This window comes from Pan paniscus, chromosome 17, assembly GCF_029289425.2.
Source record: "Pan paniscus chromosome 17, NHGRI_mPanPan1-v2.0_pri, whole genome shotgun sequence".
NCBI classification, from domain to species: domain Eukaryota; kingdom Metazoa; phylum Chordata; class Mammalia; order Primates; family Hominidae; genus Pan; species Pan paniscus.
The window spans coordinates 65932018-65940852 of NC_073266.2; the positions used below are offsets into that span (position 1 = coordinate 65932018).

Below are 8835 nucleotides of genomic sequence, written 5' to 3' on the forward strand. Positions count from 1 at the left end.
CATGTTAGGAATAGAAATTTACAAAACATAAATAACAGTGGCTCCCCTGTATGGCTCCCCTCACTCTTTGTCGAGAGCTATTTTAAGTGCCTGTATGTACTGTCTTATCTCATTTTCTCAGCCACCCTATCAAATTGGTATTATCACCACTGCATAGGTGAGGAAACCGATACTCAGAGAGCTTATGTGATGTGCCCAAAGTGATGCAGGAAAGCCACCAAGTTACAGGACTCAGGTCTCATCGACCCCAAAACCTATGCTCCTCATCATTCCTTAACTTCTAGAGCCTCAGTTTCCCCATCTGCAGTATGGGGATGGTATCTGCCTGGAGGCAGGGAGGGGCCTCAGAATCCCCAAGGACACTTCCTCCCCTGGGACTAGGTTCTGGGCCCTGAGGAGGTTCCAGTTTGAAGAGTCCCCATCTCTTGCCATTCCCTGGCTTAGGCAGCACCCCCGGTCCCAGTCTTGACTCTGTGAGGCTCCACCCATGCCACCCTCCCACCCGGGTCCCTCCTGTTTCTGTCTCCAGGGAGTTAAGTGCTCCTAGCCCCCTAAATCAAGATTTCACCTAGGCCTCACCTCCTCCAAAAACCCATCAAAATTCTTAAGTCAGAGAATCATTTCACAGTCAACCGTCCCATCCTGCCAATTCATGCTCTTCTTCCCAGGATGCAATGATGCTCTCACCCTTCAAGCCACCAAGGCCCCAAAACACACACTTCAAAAGAAGCCTTCACCTCCATGAACTTAACAAGGGTCTCATCTCCCATAGGAAGAATTCTATATTTTATTCACTGGGCAAAATAGTTCCTGAGTCCTACTGTGTGCCGGACACTCCTCTAAGCCCTGGGAACAGAGCAATGCAGGAAACAAAGTCCTGGGCTCCTGCAGGAGTGAAGACGTCCCCCAAACAGTGATGCCCTAAACACATGAATCCAATGATGCGGGTTCATATTTCTTGAGTTCCTCCTGCTCTCTTTTAGGTTAAAAAAAAAAAAAAAGATTACTTAATGGGGACTGATTCTTTCCTTGTCATGGTTAAATAAGGTATCGTATATTACTTTAAGGAATACTACACATCCATTACAAGTGCATTTCTAAGGAACACAATGACTTAGTAATGTGATCAAATGCTCAGTAAGGGGATAACTTGCAACATCATATACACACACTGATGGAGACAGGTGAGCATGAGAGGCATGTTTCTAAGCACATCCACTATGTGTTGGAAGGGGGGAAGGACAACTGTTTTCCTTACGCAAAGTACAGAAGCAAAGCCTGCTAAAATCTTTGGTGAAGAGACTTGACATTTTCTTCTAAGTGTCAGTGATTCACAGTGGCAACATGAGTATCAGGCTCTCAAGAGAAAGGAACCTTTCTGTTTAGTAAAAGATGGCATGGATTTTAACAGTTTTGGAAAACAATGTTTTTCCCAATTATATTTTATGTGTGTGTTTATGTGTATATGTGCGCATGTTGGTGGTTCCAGAAAAAAAAGACTGGAAGGAAATATACCAAAATGTGGGTGTTGTAGGATGTTTTTGATTTTATTCTTTTCCATATTTTCCCAATTTTCTATTATGAGTCTTATTGCTTTCATAATCAGAAAATAAGCAGTAAACTGAATGCTAATAGTTTTTTAATTTCCTTATGAATCTGTTTTTACAGGCACCAGTTCAGTGGGGTTTGGAAATCAGTAGGGTGTGAACCACCAATGAATTCCCTGCTCCTGCAGGGCTGAGTGTGCCCCTGGCCCCAAAGAGAAACCCTCCCTGCATCCATGCTGGCAGACAGCTGTCCACAGCTGTTCTGAGGAGGCTGCCAATGAATGAAGCGGGTGGAAAAACACAACATTCCTGACTCTCCAAGGATGGCAGTATGCTTGGAGCTCTTGCCCACCAAAGAAGTAAATAAACAGAGACAGAGGTGGTAGCCAGTCAAGCTAGAGGAACTCCAGTCCTGGAGGTGAGTCAACTGCCAGAGCTCCCAGACTCCCAACAGAACATCTGAAAGAAGACTCCATCTACCTAAGCCAACCACCCTTGTCAAATCAGGGCTAACATCTCTCAACAATGGCCCTCCTGGGCTATACCTCTTGAATGTTACCTTCCCTCCCTGCCTACATGAGAGTATGTATGAACAAGCTTCATTTCTGCCTCTAGGCTGAAGAGATCAAGAAGGCAGGGCCTTGGGCTGACTCAACTTCACATACCCCAACAGCACTAATTGGCTTATTTACAGCAGAACAGTGCCTAGCACACAGCAGTGTCTGAGTACATAGTTGGTAAATGAATATGCCCAGGTATAGCCCAGGAGGAGACAATAGATTGCAAAACAGACAAGGTGCCTGTTCTCAGGGAGCTTACACTCTAGTGGGGAAAGACAGACAATAAACAAAAGGAGAATCAAGATTATATCCAATAAAAGACTGCACATTGGGTACAGTGTACGCTGCTCAGGTGATGGGTGCACCAAAATCTCAGTAAGCACCACTAAACTTACTCGTGTAACCAAATACCACCTGTTCCCCAAAAACCTATGAAATAAAAAAATTAAAATAAAAAGGGCCCCTGAAGCATCCAAAAGAGAGATAATAAACAGGCCTATTTGGTATGTTAAATTATACGGGAAGCATTGCCAAACAAAAAATAATGTGAAGCCTCTAAAAAAGAAAAAAAAAAAAAAGATTGGCGAGGCATGGTAGCTGACGCCTATAATCCCAGCATTTTGGGAGGCCGAGGCAGGCGGATCGCCTGAGGTCAGGAATTCGAGACCAGCCTGGCCAACATGGTAAAACCCCGTCTCTACTAAAAATACAAAAATTAACCAGCCATGGCGGGGGGCGCCTATAATCCCAGCTATTCAGGAAGCTGAGGCAGGAGAATTGCTTGAACCCAGGAGGCGGTAGTTGCAGTGAGCCGAGATCGTGCCGCTGCACATCAGCCTGGGTGACAAGAGTGAGAGACTCCATCTCAAAAAAAAAAGAATATAGTCCAGGTGATGTGTCAGTGAGAAGCCAGTTATGGGAAGATCTGAAGGAAGAACTTTCCAGACAAAGAGAACAGGCAAGCCAGAAACACATGAGCTCAATGTGTTTAAGAAACAAAAAGGAGGTGGAAGGGTGGGCACAGGGAGTGAAGGGGAGGTCAGAGACACAGACAGGGACCAGATCCCGCATGCCCACGGTTGGTTACACAAGGGAGTGGCCTGGTCTGCCTTACTAAAGAAAACTCACTCTGCCTGCTCTGTGACACTGGATTGTGCCATAACAGCCTATAGAGAAGGACTTCATCATTACCTGTTGTACTGATGAATGATGCTCCCAACATCCATTGGGGTTAGAGGTATGGAGGGGCCAATCAACTTGGCCCCAGGGTTCTCACAATGCCTATGGGAACCCCATCTCTTTTTATCTACTTCTATGACTTTGCCTTCCCAACATCCCCTTCACAGTGCCATGGAGTACCGCAAATAAGATGCATATCCAACTGCTGTCCTCCCATCCACCCATGCCCAGCCCGCAGCATTCATTCAGCAAATGTTTTTCATGTCCAGCCCTTGCTGATGCTGAGGACGTGAAGATGAGCAACATGCCAGCCCTGCCCTCAAAAGCTCCAGCATGTGAGGGCTGTGAAAAGCTGGCCAGGTGCCACCCACAGCCACAGCTGTCCAGCCCTGACCTCTCCATCCACAGCCTCCTACTGAAGTCTCCCCCTGGTAAAACCTGCTGTGAGCCCAAGACAGTTCTGATGGGCGGATCAATTCACACCAAAGGGTTAAACAGAAAGACAAGCTCAGTGCCTTGCCAGCTTCCTCCACCCCACCCCACCCCCATTCCTCCCTCCACCAACCCAGGGAAAAAATCTGTTCGGCCTCAGGGATGAAGTTGTAACTGATGGCATGGCAGGTACTATTTACTCCAGACAAAGGAGGGAGGACTTTGGTGTTGGTTTGAGGAGTGGGTGGGTTAGGGGCCATCAGGGACCTATTTGGGGCAGAGTCAGGGGAGGAAGCAAAGAGCTTTGAATGCATGCCTCAAACCTCCTCGACCAGCCCCACACAGAAATGACTCAGCTTGGAGTCAGAGGGAACCACATCTAATGTGCCACTTTCAAAATCTCCTGCATAAGAATCATTGTTGTCATTATTTAGAAAAGCCAACTACCCTCACGTTAATGAGTTCTTGAGTTCTGTCCTGTGAGATTTCTGGGGTGTACCTCACTTTGTGCAAATGGGAGAGTAGTATCTGACAAAAAGTACACACGGTGGCTCTAGAAAATCCTTGTAACCCATCGTTTCTCAGCCTCTTGGGTAAGATAAAAGTGTGGAAAATCCTTGTGTCCTAAATTCCCCCAGGGCAGCTGGCACTCCAAGAAGCCCTGCAGGATGCTGCACACAGGCTGGGGTTCACTCCGGTACCCTCCCTGCAGGATGCTGCACACAGGCCGGGGTTCACTCCGGTACCCTCCCTGCAGGATGCTGCACACAGGCCGGGGTTCACTCCTGTACCCTCCCTGTAGGATGCTGCACACAGGCCGGGGTTCACTCCAGTACCCTCCCTGTAGGATGCTGCACACAGGCTGGGGTTCACTCCAGTACCCTCTGTGTGGTTCGTTGATAGGTTTTCTTCCAGTGGGACACAGTCATCCTGGGGAGAAGTCACTGCTATAGATGGTTCCAGACCCTTGAGTCTCTTCTTCCCAGGAGGGGAGGATGGGTTATAAATAGCCTGGACTCCTTCAGCCCTACACAGGCACAGATCCCACACCCCCGCCCCAGCCTCAGCCAGCTGGTCCTTCCGCGCCCAAGTTCCCACAGCCTGCTATGAGAGGGAGGACAACTGCCCACCCTCGGTGGGGGCAGGGAACAAAAATGCCCTGGTGACAGCCTCCAGTGAACTGTAACTACAACCCCACCACTCCTTCATACCCCCTTCACACCGCCCCTGCTGGAGAGGGGTGAGAGGACGGTAATATTACTAGGGGGTCTCTTATACCCTGGTCAGCCCAGGAAGCCCAAGTTGCGTGCTGAGAATGTTAATTCAGTGGGAAAAGTTATAGGAATAATACTCTCCCCGTCTCTCTGCCTCAGTTTCTCCCTCTGTAATATGAACAAATAGCTGAACTATCTATCTTGTGGGAATGCTGATGAGATTAGCATGCAAAAAAAGTGAAAGGCATCGTAACACTGTATTATTATCAGAATATCAGACATTGACTTCTTCTGTAGGACCCCTAAACACAGGAGATGTGGAGTAAGGGGGCACTGATTTCTATCTGTTCATGAAAGCAGAAGAATTATACCCGGCAACTCTGCACTAGCCTTGAATTCTTGATACTCTGTGTCCTTGAAAGCAATCAAACTTACAAAATATTCTCTCTTGCAAGTCATTTCTGACTAATACAGATTGACACACATTGCATCCAGCTTATTTTCATAAAATTCTGCTGGACTGTATATGACATTATAGACTGAAATCTAGCATCGCCCTAGAGTATTATGGTTTGGGAGGGAAAAGTTCACATAACAATCACTCTGGTTATCATTCAATTCCTTCCTGCTCATACACACTGGTACAAAATAAGTGGCTAAAATCAAAGTGGCCAACTCGTAGTTCTTTTTAATTTAGACACTTTGTTTGCTCAATAAAATACAGAGTGAAAAACATTTACTGAAAACCCACTCATTGATGTTTAATGGCTGTGTCAAATACTCATAACAACATTTATTCCAACACCCCCAGATAATTGCTCATCTTTCTCATTTGGTATCCACAACAGCACAGCATTTGTGTCCAAGTGTAATTGATCCAAAATTGGGCTCCCTTTCAAAAATATCTGTAAAATCTAATTACCAGGAAAACAGAGTTCTGGCATCCTATGGAAAGTGGGTGCTTCAGTGAAAAAAAGCTGCAAATTCTTCTTGGCTAATCAAGCTGCATTGTGTTACAAAAGGAGTTTGAGGAATTTGGGATAATGAGGGAGCAGGAAAAGTTGCGATAGTGTCAGACTGGACTTTGCAGTGACAGTCCTGGTTTTTTTAAGCCAAGGGCAGGGGACAGGAAATATACCACATTCGCTGGCAAGCATGGATTTAAAAAATACCAGATAAAGAGGCCATGATGGGCTTGGGGTGTGGGGGTGGCATTTCTGATCTCAAGCCCTACCAGGCCTTGCCCAGGGAAGTCTCTCCACCCTTGCCTGGAAGGCTGATGTCATTTCTAGTCTCACTGGGCCTCTAGCCACTGTAGCAGGTCACTTTCCTTCCTTGGGCCTGAGTTTGCTCATCTGTAAAATGAGTGCTCCTAATATCTCTAGGGTCTCTTTCAACTTCAAAATCCTATGACCTTCTATAAAGCAAAGGGCATGCTTTTTGCTCATGTACTTGTGGGGGCAGGGAGCGGGAGCCACCGGACCAAGGAGAATGAAGGACTGAGAGTTTCCACCTCTCACGCAGTTTTGTACCTAGTTTCAACACCCGGGTATCTGGCCCGCTCTGGGAATAATGATTTCTTTCAGCCCAGGACGACCTACCGAGGTGTTTCTACCTCGCTGCCCTGGATTCCTCAACCCCACCAATGAAGAACAGGGCCAAGCCACCGGACTTCTCGGAGCCTCTCTCCCAGGACTGGGCACAGTATATCTTCTTTTAAGGGGTCTTCCCTTCCCACTCCCACTCCTCTTTCTGTCCTAGAAGCACCAGAAACTCCGGCTCTAGCCTTGCGCATGGTCCGGCGAGACTTCCCATACAGGCAGCGCACGCCACCCACCCCCAGCTCCCCTCGGCCTTGCGCCCGCGCCGCGGAAGGTTGGGTACCAGCCTCCACAGCTTTGCAGATTGCAAAGATAACGGGAGCTGCCGCTTCGCTTTTCTTTGGCTCCTCCTGGCCTTCATCCTAGTAAAACCAGACAAGCAACCGGAAAAACAAAGCAGCACAGCGGCCAGAGACAATTCGCTTTCAACGGAGCAAGAGACGTGCACACCTTGAGAGAAGACGCACGCAGTTCCCGTGCGTGTCGCTGGGAACAGACCTCGCACTACCCCGCGCGGCGACAGGCACCGGGCCAGGCTCGGCTCACTTGTCCGAGGCTTGGAGGAACTGTGTGCGTGCGCCCATTTCCCCCAGCTTCCCGATTTGACAGCAGCAAGGATCTTTGAGTCCTGCATGAGCGACACCTCGGGCAAGGACTGTACTCTGTGCTCAGATCTCATCGAGAGGTGCTGGATCCCAGCCTTTCCAGCTCATTTTCCAATTTTCAAGAAAAGACAGCGGGTAGTGAGACTGCAAAAGTCCCAGGAAAACGTCACTCACCAAAACGCTCCCGCGCCTTCCAGGCAGAAGTGCGGTAAAACTTTTGGCAGAAACCACCTGTGGCTGCCGACGGGCCCGCCCCGCTCGGGCCCGGAGGCGCCGCGGAGCCCCGGGCCGCACGCGCCCGCAGAAGTTCCTTTCCAGCCCCGCGCGCCACTTCGCTCCGGGCCGCGGTGCCAGCCAGGAGGCGCGGCGCCCGCTCGCTGGCTCGCTCTCCGCTGGCTCTCCCCTCCCTCCTTCCCTCCCTCCCTCCTCCCGCCTCCTCCGTTGCATGGCTGCCGCACGGAGCCCCTGAATAGCCACCGCAGCCCCCCGCCTCCTGCCCACCGCGCGGAGGGCGCCCCTGCTCCAGCCGGCGCCCCAAGGCGCGCGGACCGCCGGCCTCCTAGCAACGGCCCCCGCAATCGCTTTCCGGCGCAGCCCAAGCAAAGCCACCCTCCCGCCGCCCCGCGACCTCCCGAACTGCCTCGGCTGCCGAGGTGCTGTGGAGACCGCGACCCCGGCAGCCGGCGCCCGAGCCCGGCGCGCGAAGCCGCTCACCTCCGCGCGCCGCCGGCCCCGCGCGCCTCCCGCACTTGGCTCCGGGACGCGGTCCTGGCGTCCTCCTTCGCCGCCGGGGTCCGCCGGTCCCTGCGCGCCCGAGCCTCGCCGGCCGCGCCGCTGTCAGAGTCTCGTGGCGGGGCTGCGCCGGCGGGTATGGAGCTGAGCGGCGGCAGCGGGCGAGCGGGCAGCTCCTCCCTCCCCGCGCCGCGCCTCCGCCCTCCCCGCGCCCCGCCTCCCGCGCCGCGGCTGTCAGCCCCGCGCCCCGCGCCCGCGCCGCCGGCTCGGGGGGCGCACAGGGCTAAAGGGCCCGGATGTCTGCGGTCGCCTGTCGCTCGCACCCGCCCCCTCCCCGCCCCGCCGCACATGCACTTGCTGCGCCGCAGCCCCCGCCCGGCTCCGCTAATTTCTATTTTGACAGTAACTGTGGCGAGTGGGCGGCGCGGCGGGGGGCGCCCGGGACTGGCGGAGGCTGCGGGCGGGAGTCAGGACCCGACGCGGAGGCGGAGTGGGGGGGCCGGGCACCGCCACCAACCGCTCGGGGCTCCGCGTCTTTTCTCTTTCTTTCCTTTTTTCTCTCTGCCTCCTCCAGGATTTAAAGGGATAGCCCCGGCCGAGGCGAGGGGGCCAGGCGGCCGCCGTTTCTCCGGTCTCCAGACGCCCTCTGCGGCCCGGCCGGACCCGCCCGCACCCCCAGCGCAGGCTTGGGACCGCCGGGTATTTTTAGGTCCACACCCGACCCGGGGCAGCGGTGCGGCAGAGATGGGCTCTGCCGCCCCGGCGCACGGCTATTTTTACAGAGTCCGATGGGGGAGGAAATAAAACAACTCGGCAACTGCTTTTCTACCCGAAAGTCGGGAGCAAGGAGTGGGGGCGAGAAGTTAGTTTCCCAAATGCTCTCGGCACTCCAGCGAGCGCACCAAGACGCCTCGCCAGCACCTGAAACCGCAAGCTTGCCGCACCCCGGGGCGCCGAATCTCAGC

General features: G+C 52.4%; 1 protein-coding gene across 3 annotated transcripts in view; it reads right to left on the reverse strand.

The window, feature by feature from the left end:
* Positions 1–8065, reverse strand: part of ZBTB7C (zinc finger and BTB domain containing 7C) — a 386078-nt gene extending 378013 nt beyond the window's left edge. For all 3 annotated transcript variants that reach the window (XM_034943641.3, XM_055102785.2, XM_034943640.3), the window contains exon 1: positions 7853–8065. The gene's annotated coding sequence lies outside the window, so the exon portion shown is untranslated. The remainder of the gene's footprint in view (positions 1–7852) is intronic.
* Between the last annotated feature and the right edge of the window lie 770 nt (positions 8066–8835).